Genomic DNA, 18,841 nt, shown 5'->3' with positions numbered 1-18,841 from the left:
CTAATATTAATAAGAGCATGTATACATTAATTCATAAGACAATGTTTTCAAAAAAAGGGTTGGGGGCTCTTAACCTCGTTTCCCATGCTGTGAAGTCCAATCAGTTTTTTTGACTGCCCCATTAACCTTTTTTTTTATTTTTTACATATAATTATAATAAAACAACACTTTTTGGAATCTTCTTCATTTTCATTTTCTTTCATTTCCCTCTCTTCATCTGACTTTGCTCCCTCTTCGGTTTCATCGAGGACAGAAAACGAATTAGAAGAAGACTTAAGGTTAACATCAGAGTTTTTTTCCTCTTTATCATCATCGTTATCATCCTCATCATCATTATCATCATCATCATCATCATTATTATCATCATCATTAAAAAGAGAACGTCTCACTTGATTTGGATGACGCTGATAAGGGTAAAGTGAATAGAAGCTTCCTCAGGAGGCAAAAATATTGGTGGTGGTTTTGGTTGTGATTGTGACAATGCCCTCAGAAAAGGGGTGTTAAAAAATTCCTCCTTTCATAGTATAAGCTCTCTCAAAGAAACTTTTCTCGGAAATGATTTGCACATCATCATCAGAGAAGTGATCTTTTCCTTTCGTTACTATAGAAATTGTTTAACAATCATTAAAATAAAAAAAAAGGTTTTATATAATTACACTTAAATTTTAGTCAAGGTAGAGCCAGAGAACATTATAGTGAGAAAAGTTTTTTTTACCTTCCATTTCTCTAAAATTATAAAACTTTTTATTCAATAAATTTAAATTTAGAACAAAAAAGAAGAATATGCATACAAGATTCTTCGTAGCAAGCGTAAAGAGTTAAAATTCACAAGAACGACTTGCTCTTGACAAAGTAAAGTGAGAAATGGTACTCGTTGCCGATATCATAGGTCTTTTATGCACGTTGAGAGGTGGTGGGAGACAACCACAGGGAGTGGAAGACTACTAGAGGATGAGGGTAGTGTTTTCGTGGGAAGAGGTATAAGTAGGGAGTGGAAAGGATATAAGGAGCTTAAAGGAAGGCAAAGAGCTCAGTTGACAGCAAGTCGGCTGAGTGGTTGGACCTACCAGTCCAAGTTTTAAGACGTGTACTTTGCACTCGAGATTAACTAAACCCTAATTCTTTCTTACTATTACCCTATGTAGGTGGTAGGAATAATGATTAGAGGGGTGTTGAAAAAATTGAGAATAAGTGAATATAAGGAGCTTGCTAAAGTTGGCAAGCTTAGTTGACAACGAGCTAGTCAAGAGATTAGACCTACCTGATTATGGACTATATCGTTGACATTCAGGGCTATAGTAAGTCCACAAATATTTTTACTCCAAAAGAGCTAGTTATTGAACCACTAAAGTCTGATGCTCAGCCAGAAATTTTTTACATCAGCCCCCCATGTAAATGGTGAAAGCTTTAACATGAGGAATGCACTGTTAATGCTTGGCTTGAAAAATACTTTCATGGGATACCTTGAGACTCAGAAAGTACGTTTTTCTCTATTGTTACTTTCATTGCTAAGTTTTTCTTGAAAGACGCCAATATCATTTACATCAAGGGGTTAAAAAAAAAGAGGTGGTTAAAAGAAGCACTGTCAGAGAAGTAAGTAATTCAAGCAATCATTTACAGTGTTGCAATTAATATTAACTCTACTATGTTTTAGACACATCTGCAATGCTGAAGACTTGGTTCCTAATGTCAATAAAATAAATAAGGAGTACTAAGCATGCTTTGCTCATCAGTTATGCACAAAGCCTGCTCGTGCTGTCAAAAATGCCACTGCTTTGAGGAAATGGCTACTCACCTCAAGAGATACAGTGGTTAATGTACTCCACTCTGATGATAATGATAAGTAAAATAAATATGAAAAAATTTTTTATTAAAATTAAAAAAAACAAAGATTAAAAGAGGAGAAAGTATATGGTTGTTCTCCACTGGTAGAGGGAGGGTGGGGCTTCTACCACACTTTTATTTTTTACATAATCGTTAAGGTATTCAACCAAAATAGGAATGCAATAAGTGTATCTGCAAACAAAGTAGTATATATTTCATAAAAAGCATAGGTCAGTTAAGGAGTTACAGGCAAAAAGTTTAAACATTGTATAACTGATCTTATAGCTAAATATATCTAAAATAAGAAAATTAACCTTATTGTGTTATGTCAACATCTCTCTACATTTTTACACCTCGAAATTTCTTCTTCCTTTAAGTAAAATATTTTTTGGCTAATCTGTTTTTCATTTTTTTTTATTTTTCATTGAATACTTCAAATAAAAACAAAATGTAAGGATTGAAGAAAGTTTTTTATCAAAATAAATTTGTAGGACTCAATATTAAATTTTATGAAGTGGGAAAGTGGGTCTCATTTCAGTACACTTATACAATAAGTAACAAAACTAGAAATATTGTTTCTTATTTAAGTTTTCAAAAGACACACGATTCGGATTGGCTTTTTTTCTTATACACGAATTTACATCTTGAGCATCTATAAAAATGGCTTAGGTTTTTTTAAATTTTCTTTAATATCAAACTTACATGCTCTCTTGATATGCTATTCTTCAGATACGTGCCATCATATATGAAGGTTTAGATAATTATTTAAAATGTAATTTTAAACTTGCAGATATTTATAATAAACTATGAAAAAAGTTCTTAAAATAAATACATTTCTAGTAATAATCAAAGGTGTCGTGCTAGTAGCTATCTTAATTAAAGTGGAAGTACAAGAAGCTGCAACACTCATCTTAGCATTAGCAAATATAACATTTACAGAACTGGAAGTTATATGGGCAGAACATGATCTTTCACTCTGCAAGGTACAAAGTGAAGCTTATAAAATGATAATCCAACAGGTGGAAATTTTTTTCTCTACCGTGTAATCTAAAGATTCGAACATTTCAGGATGTCGGGGATGAACATCGTAATATTCCCAGGATAATGTAGGACTTCTTTTATTAGTAACTTGTGTCATTATTGGATTAACATTAGATTTTTTTATACTGATTACTCCATTATCATCACTACTATCTAATAGTATGACTTCAACCTAAGATTAAATATTTAGATTTGATGAGGACAGGATTAAATATAACATAGGAACAATAGTTATATTGTCATTGCACTGAGATTGCTTCATGGAAACAATGTGTGTCTCTTGCTGCTGCACATGGAGAGCTTGCTGCTGTACAGGAAAAGCTTGTGTCTGCACAGGAAGAGCTTACTGCATTAAGAGAGATTGTGTCTGCTTCTGTACAGGAAGAGCTTGTGTCTGCTGCTGCACAGGAAGACCTTTCTGCTGCACAAAAAGAGCTTACTACTGCACAGGAAGGGCTTGAGTCTGTTGGATAAAAAGATTTTGTATGATTTCTGATGATGAATTTGCAAAAAATTTTAATAAATAACTGTAAAAAAATATTAATCTTATGAAGCATGTAATATTAAATCCCATTTAAAATAATAAAAGGTTACTTCTCATGGAACAAAACCTCATTAGGGTCTTTTGAAATTGTCACACTTGGATTATGTTGGTCACAAAGCCTTTCATGGTCTATGGGTATACAAACTTCTAGCAAAGTGTTAGACCTATGAGTGGGCAGCTCTTTATCCCTAGATTTATTGTCAGCCCACTGCTCATTTGCAAGAGTAGATTCGTTCAACACCAAAAGATATAAAGAATCTAAATTATTTTATGTTGAGTTTTGCCTGTTTTCTATTATTTCAGTTGGTGTAACAGCTTTATCAGATAATGGTAATACAGCAGCACTTGCTACTAAACACTACTGCTTTTAAGGTAAAGAGTTAGAATATGATGATAAGGACAACAGCTTTAAATTATCCTCTAGAGAGCCAAGAGCAATAGGATCAGACAGACCTGACACTACCACACCAGCAGACTTCTTCTTTGAAGTCGTTGTTGATGGCTTCTTCTCCATTATCGTTTCCTACGTAACTGAGTACAGCACCTATATATGCACGATGACAAGAATAATCCCGTGGTAACAACAATGATGAGCAGATAAGAAGCAAGGACGAGTGGATAAAGAGACAGTACTCACGCGTGTTTACTTGTACGTAGCTGCGTTTAGCACCTATGTGTGCTACGATGATGAGGATTCAGGCAACAATGAAGAGACAGTAGGCATTTTGCATCAGGGCAGGGACGGAAATAAGCGCACTCACAACTCTCTTGGGTATAACAATACTCACAGGTGCGTGTACATTTGAAGGTAGCTGCGTCTGTACTATACATGAGCACCAAAAGAATAGAGTGCTACAAACAGCCCCAAAAATTAATATTGGTACTTACCATCTCTTCAGTTGCACAGTCGGTAACACACCTATTTAAAACGCAAGTGCTCATTTAAATCAGTGTTGAATCAATCTATTTTATATATTTATGACGAGCTTTTTTTTAATTAACGTACTAAAATATTTGGCTACGCGTTTTTTGAAGATGTAAGATTCGATGTTTAAGATTTCATGGATAAAAGCGGTTGGTTAAGGCTCTGATCAAGCTTGCCACAAAATAAACATTAGAATAACACTAAATTTCCTTAATTCATCTTATGGGTGTAATAAATGTAAGAGACATTTTTAAGTTATTTTTAAGTCACTTTCTTATTATCTTTACAACCATTTTTTAGTTACCTTTAAGCCACCCTTAAGACAACATAGATAATCCTAAAGTCATACTTGAGTTATCTGTAAGACTTTTACACTTCACATCGATAAGACAGTGCTGTACCATTTTCCAAATGTGTACTCGCACTCACAGTCGTCGATGAGATGGCACGATAGTGCAGCAATGCAAGTAAAGATGCGCATGCTCACTTGAATTTTCCTGAGTCGAATATTTCTAATAGTAATTAACATAATCATTAACACACATTTTTTTAACAATCCGATGTTTTGAAATAGGATAATGTTGCTCGATTAAGGCTATACTCGGATCGGTGGGTATGACCATACCCTCCTGCCAGCTTCCACGAGGAGGGGGGCAGTGTGCAATAGCACGAAACTCTGATGGAGGGGGGAGGTAACCCTGTACCAGCCTAGTTTACCTACTGATGCCGCTGATGAAAAAGACAAAAATAACAATGATGACGACAATGACGATGACGATGACAATGATGCTGACGACGAGAAAGACAATGACGATAATAATAATGAATCAAAAAGTATTTTAATTCGTCACTTTTTTAGGGATATTAATATATACATACTGCATAGAACTTCTTATCTTAGTCCTTTAAACTAGCTGATATTATAATATGTAATCAATGTCTTGAAAATCCAAAATTATGAATTATTGATGTAAGTCTTAAGATATAAGCAACATAAGAAAAATATTGCTTGTGTTAAGATACAATAGAAGCAATACTTGCAATACAAACTTACTGTTTACTGGACCCTTAATTAAAGTTTTTTTTTCGTATTATTACTTAATATTGATTAATACGTTGCTCGACAATCTTTTATGTATAATATACACCTAAAACTAGTTTTTTAGCATATTTTCATTTACTGTATTATATAACTATTTTTTAATTGTAGATTTAAATGATGCATAAAACTTTTTTTTTAGGAGGATCTGACAAAAGATCAAATAGCACGTAAGTACGATTGAATAACTTTTTTGTATTAGTTTGCAAATTAACTAAGAAAAACAATAAAAGCTTAGGTATGCAAGGAGAAAAAGTTTCCGTCAAATATAGAAAAAAGGGTTCTTTGGATAGTAAGCATATTTTTAAGCAGTGGTGTACACTAAATAATAATTAAGTGGTTTGCACCCTTCGCACCCTTAGAATCACTTTGGGCCTACGGGCAAAACAGTTTTTTGCACCCTCCCGGCCCAAAGTGATTTACCGGGCGCAAAGTGTGTCCACAATCACAAAATTACACTTAGCACTCTCAGTAAGAAAAACATTTAATGCGACTCGAGCACCAACGTACAACAATCGCGCCCTTCGCGCGCTCATGTTTGTACTTTGCCCTATTGACGTAATGTAACATTAATAAGACATTTTTTTCTTAGTGAAATAATAATTTCTTATGACTTATATAACTTGAACATAGAACGATAATCTACTAAGTTAGGATCCTTATCTTTAGTAGTAACAGTTTTCCAATGATGAAAGAATGCTAATGTCAACTTTTACCTTTTTACTTAAGTATATAAAATGATCAGTTAGATACGGGTGCCCTTGTACACTGTCGCACCTGCATGGTCTTTTGTATATTTTCCGCTTTAAAACATTTTTTACATTTTCAAACAAAACTTTTTTATTACTTGAGAATGTATGACAGATCCTTTAGATGATATTTATTACACACGCGCTCACTTATACACACGTGTGCTTATGCGATTAAGAAATTGATATACTTTTTCATGACATACACATAAAAGCGTTATTATTTTTTTAACTTATGAGTACAAATCATTGTGCTGAAGTGTACATAACTGGGAATTTCTGTATTCTAAGCATGCCAGTTTATGTGATAATAATGCAGCATTTGCAGGTAGCCATGCTTTTTGGCTTAAACCAAAAAAATGCTTCCACTAAATGGCATGATCACTATTTGAGGCAAATACGGAACTTCAGAAAAGATTGCTGATACGTTATGAGTAGCTAAACATAGGATTTTAAATTGTTATATAAAACACGGGTATGATTCAAAAATAAAAAAATATACTCCCACATTCACTTCAGGTGAGAGTTATTACACGCCATTTTATCAGTTATAACACCTGCTCAATAAACAAAATTTAAAGAAAGTTTTTGTATAAAACAACGACAAAAGATGACAAGTAAATCTACTACGATAATTTGGAAAGCAGATAGTCTTGGGGTAAGTCTTGCTACGCATTAACAACAATAGTCAAACCAAATATTTATAATAAGGAGCTAATGCCTTGCAGCTCGTGTAAATAGCTTTACAAAAACCTTATTCTAACGAAACTGTTACTGCAGATTGTTATCAACAACAATCAATACAACTAAGTCAAGTATTCGAGCTTTGATATTGCAAGTATGCTATAAAGTAAGACTAAATAACATTTTAGCGTGACAATGCTGAGCTACATGTTGATAGAAGTCGTACAGAAAACATAGCAACAACTCACGTGGAAGCTCTGACACTACCTTAAACTCTCTAGACACGACTGTTTCTAATTACTACTTGGTTAAGTTAATAGCTCATAACCTGGCCAATCCACACTTTACGTAAGTAACAATTTCTCTGAATAAAACATAGAGATATAAGCATAGAGTAAACCAGGGTTACAGCTGACTCTAAGTGAAAGTTGTGGATCCAATACTTGCTAAGCCTAGTCCCATGATTTGCTCTAGCACGGTTCCTGAACAGACCCCACTCATTTAAGCCAACTACAATGATTAGTAAGAGACAGAGAACTAAATCCCAATAGTTTACTCCATCTCTCTCTTGTCCAATATCTTAAGATTGGAGCTCTTGTTCACTGTATGGGAATATTTCTATGGAGTAATCTCTCATATTACAAAAATTCTTCGTTATCGGTTAGTATCTACTAACTTTTAACAAAAAATTAATATTGCTTTGGATCTATGAACATTTTGTACTTTTGAGTAACAAGAAGAAGTAAAATTCGTATTTCCATGAAGAAACTTACTTTTGCAAATTTATTGCATAACAAGTAGTAGGTTGTGTGCCTCTTACATTTGTTTATAAAATGCAATGATAAAGAGTGTTAACATGTATTTATTAAAAAAATAAACTACTAACTTACACTTTACGAATAATGCTATTTAAAAAAGAGCCTCAATTACTTATAATTAACAGCGCTATGATACTGATGTTTACATAACTTTATGCAAAGCTAGTTTCAATATTTTCTCTGCAATTCCAAACTGTATAAGTCCAATTTCTTAAGACAGAAAGTGATTACTGTTATACAGTTAACATCACCAGAGATGATTGTATGTTTCGCAGAAAAATTATTGTTCAGATAAAGCTGACTAATGCTTATTAAAATAGCTTGAGATCGTATAAGTAAATAGTGATAGTCAATGAATAATACTTTCTCACCAAGTTTTTACGATAAAAAGTCTTATAAACTTGTGCTACAACTTTTTCATGTTGCACATTGACCATTGCTTGTAAGGTTTTTGTATTTGAGGACCATTCAGAGAAGATAAATCAGCAAGACAGTATTAAAATACCATCAACGTTAGTAAAGTCCTGACATCTCTATTTTGAGAACCCTCAGGGCAAAAGTAGTCCATGAAAAGTGTGCAATGAATATGCATGTTCAATCTTGCATTATCGATAAATTAATATTGTTATCAACAATTTAATTGTTCTAATTGATTGTTAATCATTGCCCCCGAAACGAATCAAATTTTAATTATAACCATCGTATTCTGCATCAAATTTTACGTAAAAATTATATTTTCTAAATGTGGAGACTTTTCAATTGTTATTGTTAAAATATTTATTTATGTAGCACATAATAGTAAGAAAACCTGTTTTTAAGTGTTAAATTATATCTGTACCCCGTATGAAAAAAAGTTAATAGTAAGAGTTGTAGATAATTGAAAGATCTACAACTTTTTTTTTACCATTTCTCAGTATAACCTTAAAACTTTGTATTGTAATGCAAAAAAGCGAAAAATCACCATTTTATCATTTACTTAGTAAAAATAAATTTATTTTATTTTGTATGAATTTTCATTAATATTATATCATGAGAGATTTGTTTTTCATCTTATCTCCTAAATAATAAAAAACAAGTTTTTATTAAAGAAAAGAGAAAGATTAATTAAGCACCAGACAAAAAATAATAATAACAATGCTCGACGTAACATAAACACGAAAAATGTTTTTGTTCTTCAAATTTTTTTATTGCTACTTTGTTTTTTCATTATTTTAATAATTGTCTGCTTTAACATAAAAAAAATTGTTTTATCTCTCTGATTTTTGGGGATTTTAAAATTTTGCGGAGAAGCCTGCATACATTACGATCTAAGATTCAAAGTGTTACCCACGCTGCTCGCGTACATTCCACGTACAACAAGTTTGTTGGCTTTTGAATCAGCTGTGCGTTTAGTTTGGTCCTCTACTAAGACATATTTTCACTCGTTGTAATTTTAAGTTAAATATTTTTTACTTTGTAACAATGCCACGGAAAGAGGCACATAAAATGCAAAATACTAGTTATCGATCAGACAGATGTTTTAATCCTTTTAATCAAAAACATCTAACAACAAACACTTCTAATTTGAGGACAGTAAATAAAAACCATCTTTTAAAACTGGGCTTGGCAATGTCGTCAGATGCATCACAACAAAGAATTTTTTTTTTTGCCGCTTGAAGTTATCAAAGTTGAAAAAAAAAGATACAAGACAGAGTGAAAACGAACTAGCAGAATTGGTACGTACAATATTATAAGTATTATATTAAGTTTGGACATACCTAACCTCTCGTAGAATTTTATGTTGATGTTTTAGTATAATCTTTTTTTTAGACGCTACAGAAGGAGGACTCTTCGAGTGAAGAATCTAATATAAAAGTTGGGAGCAGTGACGGTACACCTGGATTTTTGGAAGATAATCCATCTTTGCCAAATAAACGAGTGGATTTTTCCAACAAAGGATTAGGCTTCTTCGGATCCTCGCCCATCAAAAAACAAAAACTATCGTCGAAAAGGTAATTGGTAAAAAAATTAAAACAAATATCGTCCGTAATTGATAAAAAAATTTGTAATTTGAGCTGAGATAATTTAGATGATCTTTAAGTAGATGACGACAAGTCCTTTATAATAAGTGCTTTGCAAGAAAATTTCAATACTTCGGCCAACCGCGTTCCTAACATTAAAATTTGGAGTATTTTTTGATCGTGGTCTTATAAAAAAGTTGAGGACACATTTCCTTGAAATTTAAAATTTAGTTCAGGGTAAACATTAGAACAATGATTAGGCAATCGTACACGCATTTTAAATTTATTATAGAAATGACTTAGATAAATTAAAGTTTTCAAGTTTTGTTTACATTTCTGAATGCCTACATCACGACACTATTGATGTACATCTATATCAATAGCATTTGATTGAATTTATATAAATAAATTCACCATGTGTTCATAAAATAATTTACATGTCTGACGGTGCGTGGATAGTCTAAGAATCACAAGAACTTTATTATTCTTGCTTGTTACTTTGAAGACTTCAAAATAGCAGCAGAGTGGCATTTTTCCCACTTCACATGAAAAGGGGCCATGCAAAAAAATAGGCGGGACTGTAAAATGACAAGCTGCCAGAGCAAGTCTTCAGAGAATTAACAATCCCATTCAAACACCGCGAAAACTTTTTGATGGGGCAACAGAATTATGTCCAAATATTTCTTGTCGTTATTCCACAAATGATGATCACGAAGAAAAAAAAAAAATTAGTGTCAAAGAGATTTTTGAGAGCAACAAGGATTAAGAGATTGCTGAAATATTAAAGCATGATTCCACTATTCCGTCAAAAATTAAAAGCAAAGCTGTTTTCTTTGCACGAAAAAAAAAATTGTGAAAATTTTCAAGTGATATAACTTTGTTGTAAGACTTTTTAAAAAGTTTTATTTGTACATAAAAGTTTTGTTACATCTACAAAAAAATATTAAGCAATCATTATCTTTACTTGGCGTTTTATCACACATTTTAATTAATTCAATAAAATATCATTTTCTTAGTTATTATTGCTCATCTTCGTTTTACAAGTAAGAAATTTCTTTTAATAAATGATAAAATGGTGATTCCTCACTTTTTTGCATTATAATACAAAATTGTGAGGTTATACTAACAAATGAAAAATACAAAAGTTGTAGATCTTTTAATGATCTAAGACTTTTGTATTTAATTTTTTTTGACACAAGGTACCGATATCATTTAATACTAAAAAAACAGTTTTTTTCACCATTACGCGCTACATAAATTATTATTTTAACAACATCAACTAAAAAGTCTATATATTTTGATTTTCACGTAAAATTTGAAGCACAATACGATGGTAATAATAAAAACTTGATTTTTATTAAGGGCAATAGTTAAAAATCAATTAAAATAATAAAATTGTAAATAACAATATAACTGTTGATTTTTTTTTTTTTTTTTTCTTTAAGTTCAACTTTTTAGCTACAAAAGTGGCATAGATAAAAGTTTTGTAGCTTTTGAGGATTCGCAGATACACACTGTTTCAAACAAGTCTCCAACCACTATTGTGAAATTTGTTTTAACTTATAATATCAAGAATAGGCGATAAAAGAAGAATTCCTTGTAAATGTATCTATTATTTTTCAATAGAGAAACTGGAAAAAAATTTTTAGCCAAATCAGAGAGATAAAGGTCAAAATTCATTGAATTTGTAAAAGAATTACCCTATTATGATATTTAATGTAATTGTTTTTTTACGTTTTCGTAACCCTTATTTTTAGGACAAAATCCTTTGTAAGTTGAATATTTATCGACAAAGTTTTTTAGCCCAGATTTCTTATTTTTATCATTATCATTCTTAGTAGAAATTTTTCGATACTTTATTTTAGTTGTAAAATTACTCGTACACAGGTTACGTGACATTGTTACGTCCGAACATTAAAGTGAATGGCGGAACTCGTAGATTCGTTCTACAAACAAATAAATTTAGTTTTTATTTGTCAGGAACCAGCCGTCCATGTTGGCCTCGAATCCATCGGGTAAGCCTCACATAAATGCTTTACGACCAACCATTTCTAGATATAATTTTGAATCAGGCTGTTGATTTTCAGAAATATTTTTGGAAGCGGCTTCTATTTTTGCTGATGTAGCGCCTTGGTTAATTAGTTAGGAGATTCTTTCGTGAAACTCCCGAACACTTTTTCTCTGTTTCGTCTGAGAATTATTGATATCGGTGATGTATTGAGCGTAAGTTTAAGAATAAGCAAAGTGTGCCTTCAAATGGTTTATAAGATCGTCTAATGTATTTATTGTTAATCCGTCTAGACACCTTTTAGCTCTACCCTTTAGCCTAGAGATGACTGTTCCGGAAAACATAGGTTCTTCCGCATTTAAGATAAGGGACCTACGTTTTTAATATCTTGTAAGAAATCTTTGAGTAGTGTATTTTGTCTACTATATATAGGTATATGTAGAGCAGCTTGATTTATGCGTAAAGCTGAGTTATTTAGAGCCACGTTACGTGATAATTCAAGGAATTCAAGTGATTTTTCGGCTTCCCGTGCCCTATGGTATTGTTCAAGTAACTGTATCCTTGTAGCAACATTAGCTATCTTGTTTATTTCCTCAAGTGTATTATCCATTATGGAAAAATTTTGAGAATAGAAAAGAAAAGAAAAAAAATATGTATAAAGAAAAAAAAAATGATGAACAAACTTGGGTTAGGTTAAAGCATACTTCAAGTAAAACAAAAAGGTTAGTTTCCCACAAGGGATGCCAATTTGTTACGTCCGAACTCCAAAGTAAAGGGCAGAACTCGTAGATTCGTTCTACAAACAAATAAATTTAATTTTTATTCGTCAGGATCTAGCCGTCAGCCCAAGGGCCTTATTTGCTCTTAATTACAGTATGCTTTACTTTTAAATCGTTGTTTTGGCGTTGTGGTGTTAGGTTTCCGCGAACGGTATGCGAAGAGAGGTGTTGGTATATCGTACGCCGAGCTGGCGTTGACCTACTGTTTCAATTTATCCAGTCGTAATTTATTCGTCTCTTAATCTTTCGTCCTTGTAAGGTCCTTGTCATCCGTTATGTATTTAATTTTTGCTTGGTATATAATTTATTTATCAGAGTAAAATTTATATTTCCATCAATCAAAATTTTTGAAAACTTTAAATACTCTATATAATTTAGTAATTAGAGTATTTTAATTAAGAAAAGAAACATAATCAATAACCAAGTTACTTTTTATCTGATGATTTAATAATGAGTCATGCCGAAAATAATTAATTTTACAAGTAATATAAATTATAAACGTTCAGATTCGCGCTTACAAGTAGGTAAGCCATGGCGGCTCTGGCACCCCCCCAGCTCCCCCCTGAGGTAGTGGTGGGGAAAGAGGCTCTTGCTATAATTGGGCTGTGGGTAGAGGAGAGGAAGTGGTGGGGGGAGAAACTGATCGGGCGGTGGGAGGAGAGGCACTGGTGGCATAGAAGAGGTAGTGGGGGCGGTGGGTACCGAGGACTACTCGGGTGGTAACGTCAGGGGAAGAGGCCTTTTCTGGGCTGCTACGTTGGATGGTACTGACGGCTCCCTTTCTTTCCGACCGCGAATCAAGCTCCAACGGCATCAGGATGGGTCTGAAAGGTGTAGGTGACAAGCCCAACGTACAGCGCGAGAGGAAGATGATCAAGCATGAACGTGTATTTCTTATCAGTGGATGTTGTTTTATTTTTTTCTTTCACTCATTATTAAGGAGTCTCAGCGTAATCGTTGTTTTTTTGGTTCCCCTCAAGAGCGGACATATCAAGTTGTTGGAGAGCAAATCTTATTGGAAAAAGCGGATTGGGGATCCAGTATAACTGCGACCAACGTTGGCTTACTTGATGCAGTACCTTGCTAAGGAATTCAGCCAGCTTATGAATTTGAATTTGAGATTCTTAGGATAGTATGTAAATGAGTTTCAATAATAACAAAACTTTAAATTTAATACACATATATTTTTGGTAGCTTAAAAAAAAATACACAAGAATTCCATGTTTATTAATTTTTTTCCAACATATATTCATCTTCATTTGGATAAGAGCAAATATTTTCGGAATAATAATTTCCCTCCACTTTTGGTTGAGATGCCTCAACGTGCTTTTCTATAAGAGATTTTCGACTATTTTTATCTTCCTTTTCCTTCTCCTTACTGAGGCTCTCATATTTTGGTTTGCTAAAGATCGGACCCATGTTGTTGATGTTGACTGCTCAATCGTCACAGAAAAACTGGAGCAATACGCAAATTCTTATTACCTTATAAGACGGCGCTTATTTCTTCGTACTATAACATGGAAAGATGTACTTTAATTTTTTAATCTTAAATTTTATACTTACTTTATTCTTTTTTTTTGCCTACACACGGTCATCGTTTTTGAGATCAACGTTAGTATTAGTTCCAGAGTCACTATCAGTATCAGTATCTTTAGCATAAATTCCATCAACAGTATCCCAACTAAGAAGCGTTTTAGAAAATTTCTTCTTATAACTACTAAGCTCGTCTAAAAAACATTCTGAGTCTGGTTCAATGCTACTTTTCACTAAAGAGCAAAGCCACAATTTTATTTGATGAGCTTCACTAAGTGCGCAATATTGTTTTCTACGTAGACTTTTTTGTACATAATGAGTACCACACATTAACGCTTTTGTTAAATATTCCATATTAAGAATGTGACGCGATGGCACCATATACTGCTGAATGTTAATCACAGTACACCCTATGGTCGATTCATTTTGCATTTTTGCTACAGTGTACAAATGTTGCTATATCTTTTTAATGGAACAATTACCCACGAACCAGCGAAGTCCATGCACTCGCTTTGACTAAAAGTCGTTGTTTTTACGCACATCCATAGGTAAGGTGGAAAAATTGCATGGGAGCCACACAATCCAATGACTGATTGCTGGTCTCATAAGTGACACCACACCCACTTCTTTTGGTAAAAACTGTCGAAAAGCGTCGAGAAAGCCCCCAATTTCAATAACATAATCCTCGTAAAAATCCATTTTTATTTTGCAGCTCAAAAGCGTCGTACTAACTGCGATATAAACGCGTATTCATCGCATTTGATGCTGCGTTAGGAACTAAGCAGCACTCTGCACCGAAATTAGCTTATATACACGTAAGTGTAGGCACTGCGCAAGTGTATGTGTGTGTTTTATCAGAATGAATCATCGGTTCTTAATAATTTAATCTTAAGCTAGTTTTGAGAAAAGAACTACATGAATAATAACAATAATATAATTCAATACATTTATTAATGACATAATTTCAAAAAAAATACAGTTTCATTGAGTTTTTACTATACATCTTTTTCAAAATTTGTGACATCTTCGCATTCCATTTAAAGTAGAATTTTCTCAGTCGTTTGACATTGTATAGATCTATACGCACCATTATGGTGAGGACATGCAGTAGCTAATGTTGGGAGTTCCAACTCTGGAAAATCAACCATATCATTAAATTGAAAATAAAACCTTTCTAGCCACCTTTTCTTTACTTCTCCAATCACAAAAATCTTCTTAGCATCTTTGAGACTCTCCAGGAGAACATTACCAATTTCTGTGTAATCGATAACATCTGATTGCCAATCTAATCCATGATAGGATAGCTCAAGCCATAAATTTTCACGTTTGTATTTATCATTTAGTTTGCAATAAGAAAATGTCGGCTTAAAGAGAAATACTGAAGGCTCATCAGCTCCATAAAGTGGAAGAATCGCCAACTCTTTAAGCACATAATCGTTGCCAGGCTTCTTAAAGCCCTGCATATCCACCTTGTAATCCATCATAATAAGGACTGACTTCACTGCTAGTATTTTTTTATTTTTTTTTTATTTTATATACGTGCTTGAACAAGTTTTCTCACGTCACCACTAATGGGATTGTACTCTACGATGCGATCGTGTAGAATGAAACAGTAAGCAAATACATTTTCCGGAAAATTCTCTCATGCTTCAAACTCCAAGCGCACGTCCACTGGCGGGCATTCCAAAGCTTCATTCTGCTTAGAGCAGTCAATTACGATAAGAGGCAAAAATCTTTTTTATTTAGCATAGGTTCTGGTTCTTTCCCGTAATAAGTGGCTTAAAAATTCTTATACATAATATATGATGTTGAAAACTAATTTTCATTGATGTCAAGATTAAGATTGTTATCAGGATAGTACTGTGAGCTTAAGAAAAGCTTTACATTGCTGATATTACAGTGATCAAAGAGACTGGCATTAAAAGCAGGATAATTTTCTTGCTTATTCTGAAAGCCCAAAATAACAAAACGAGGCTTTTCCAACTCATTGAAAGTTTTGACAGTCCACACATAACTAGAAGTTTTTGGCAAAAGAGGATACTCATACAACTCCCAATTGCGGAAACTCATAGAAATAGGCTTGTCTTTTGCAATAATGCAATAACATCAAGCAAACGAATTTTTCATCTGTCTGATGCAGTTATGTAAGGCACAAGCCACTGGATCTAAGTCAATTTAAGCTTATACTTTTCGAAGATTTGATTTTCAGGTACTTGTGTAACGGCACTAACATCATCTCTTGATCTTGTAAGAATTAATTCATGTTTTGCATTAACCACAACTTAGCTTTTCGAGGACTTCGATTAGAAATCATGGACTTTGAAGCACTTTGAATTAAGCTTTTTAAAGTAGTTTTCTTCAGCTTCATTTTGTTCTTACTCACTTTACTAGAATTCCTACTAGGCAATGCTTCCATGCTAAGTTTGTATTTTAATTTCATGGCAACGGTAATAGTAAAAGCAGCAGCTTTTTTCCTTAAACTAGCGTCTGTGGCTTTGAATCTTTGCCCCGCCTTTTCAGCGAGAATTTTGTCAGCTGTGTTTCTTGCTGTAATATTTTTTCGATCCTGAGAATAGGCTATATCATGTTGCTTGCACGCCTGATCCTATGGATTGATACCCGGATCTCCGTGAGCTAATCTCTTAGCTAGTTTAGTGCCTGGTCCACAATATTGATATCTTGGTACGTGCAGCTCTATAGGCAGTTTATTGATAAGTGTGTGAATGAATGTGAATGATGAAGAATGATCATTACATTCCAAGTGCTTAACGATGAATGAGCTCGGAAATATATGTAGAGCACTATTTATAGTTTTATATTTCAGCATGCAGTCATCACGAGCTCCGGGGAACAGAATATTTAACTTCCTGTCATAAATTTCAACAAACTGATAAGCAAGATTAGAAGATACGACGACCTATTAATTTGAAAACATAAAGGCAAACCATTTACAGTATCATGTTTTAGTCTCAGTTGAGTCAGCATACAGTAAACATGAGCTTTGAAGATCAGAATACAAAACTTTCTGTCGTGAATTTCGACGGGATTGTTAAGCAAAATAAAAAGATTTAACGCTATGGTGATTTGCAACCCGATACGATAAGAGCTGTTCTTTGTGGTCCGTCAAACTGTGGAAAAACAAGCAGCTTGCTGGCCTTAATTACTTACCCCAACGGATTGAGATTTGAAAATGTTCATCTATACTCAAAGTCACTGAATCAGCCAAAGTATGAATTTGTAGAACAACTGTTGAAGCCCATAGATGATGTAAAGTGTTTTTCATACAGCGATCATGAATCAGTCATATCTCCAGATAAGGTACTACCCAACTCCATAATGATATCTGACGATATTGCCTGTGAAAAACAAAATAATGTGAGAGTCATTTTCTGCATGAGACGTCACAAAAGTGTTGACTGCTTTTATCTATGCCAATCCTATGCTCAAGTTCTAAAGCACTTAGTCAGAGATAATTTAAACCTTTTGGTACCATTTTGACAAAATGACATGAATTTGAAGCACATCTATAATGATTATGTTTTACTGATATGACGTACAATGAATTTAAAAAATTATGTGTAAACTGTTGGAGAGTTGGAAAACATGGATTTGTCGTAATAGACAAGGAAAGAGATGTTGATAATGGTAGACGTAGAAGAGGATTTGATTCTTTTGCTATAAATATAATTCATACTTATTAAGTGCGTATTAGTCTTTTGTTAACCATCAAGTGATCAACATGGATACTTTTCGTAAGGAAAAAGACGTTCTTCGACAAGTTGAAAAAGCTAGAAAAGCTGTTCGACGTAAGCATCCATTGTTAAAGTCAGGAAAAAAAAATTTTGAAAAGCAGATTGGAGAGACTTTCAAGCTTATTACTGATCCATCTCTTAAAACTATCGATGACACAGAGAAAGTCAAAAACATGCCACTTAGCTCTGAATCTTTACTTAAAAAATGCTTCAAGCCTTTTAAGTCAAAAATTAATAATACCAACGCTTAAATGTTCCAATCAGTTAATAGTAACAGTGATGATGAAGAAGATACTTTTTCGTCGAATGATACTATCAAAGACTATGATACCGTTGTTAAAAAAAAGTGACGATGATAATTCTGTGCATAACATCGATAAAAATGGAATCAGAACTGGATCGAGTTTATAGGATAAGAGAGGAAAAAAAACGGACAACATATACTTGGTGATTCGCCTATATATTTCAAAAATAATCAAATTCAAATAAAGAATCTAAGATATCCAATGACTAATGGATGAATGAAGTTACTTATAAAAAAGCATCCTGATTAAAAGCACATAACACCAGATAATTTAGTTAAATGCAAACAAATCTTGGAAACATCCAGTGCACATAAAAGAAAATTTAACAAATATGAGACGATTCGTCCATACAATAGTAATGAATTTGATGATATTATGGCTCCATTATTGAATCTCACGCAAATAAAAAAGAAAGGCGGGTCCACACCTTCATTTAAAATTGCTAGGCTGAACATGCAAATGGACTACGTTTACTGGGACGACCCTAATGAGCTGGTCAATCGGCTAAGATTACTAGTGGCAGAAAAATCAGCTGGTAATCTTAGTCACCCTAATGACATGAATTCAATCGTTGAGGAGCTTCGTGAAGCTTATATCATATTTTGGGCATCATTATAAATTCTACTTTGTTGTTAAAATAAGCATTGACGTGTTCAGACGTGGATGAACTAAGTTGCAAGGTAGTAGTCGAGGTCCTCGAGGAATTGGATATAATCTCACCATGGATGGTCAATTCAACTTAAAAAATAAAAGGTTGTGCAATGTTGCATCAGCTATTCA

At 33.3% G+C, this 18,841-nt stretch overlaps 1 protein-coding gene across 1 annotated transcript in view; it reads left to right on the top strand.

The window, feature by feature from the left end:
- The first annotated feature begins 5,566 nt into the window (after nt 1-5,566).
- Nucleotides 5,567-18,841, top strand: part of LOC106643507 (troponin C-like) — a 314,737-nt gene continuing 301,462 nt past the window's right edge. The window contains exon 1 of the mRNA XM_089595805.1: nt 5,567-5,603. The gene's annotated coding sequence lies outside the window, so the exon portion shown is untranslated. The remainder of the gene's footprint in view (nt 5,604-18,841) is intronic.

This window comes from Copidosoma floridanum, unplaced genomic scaffold (genome assembly GCF_036245765.1).
Source record: "Copidosoma floridanum isolate Cflo_tuat_1 unplaced genomic scaffold, Cflo_Japanese_pri ptg000028l, whole genome shotgun sequence".
NCBI classification, from domain to species: Eukaryota; Metazoa; Arthropoda; class Insecta; order Hymenoptera; family Encyrtidae; genus Copidosoma; species Copidosoma floridanum.
Note: the sequence above shows the minus strand (reverse complement) of the source record. Positions and strands in the feature narration are given on the sequence as shown.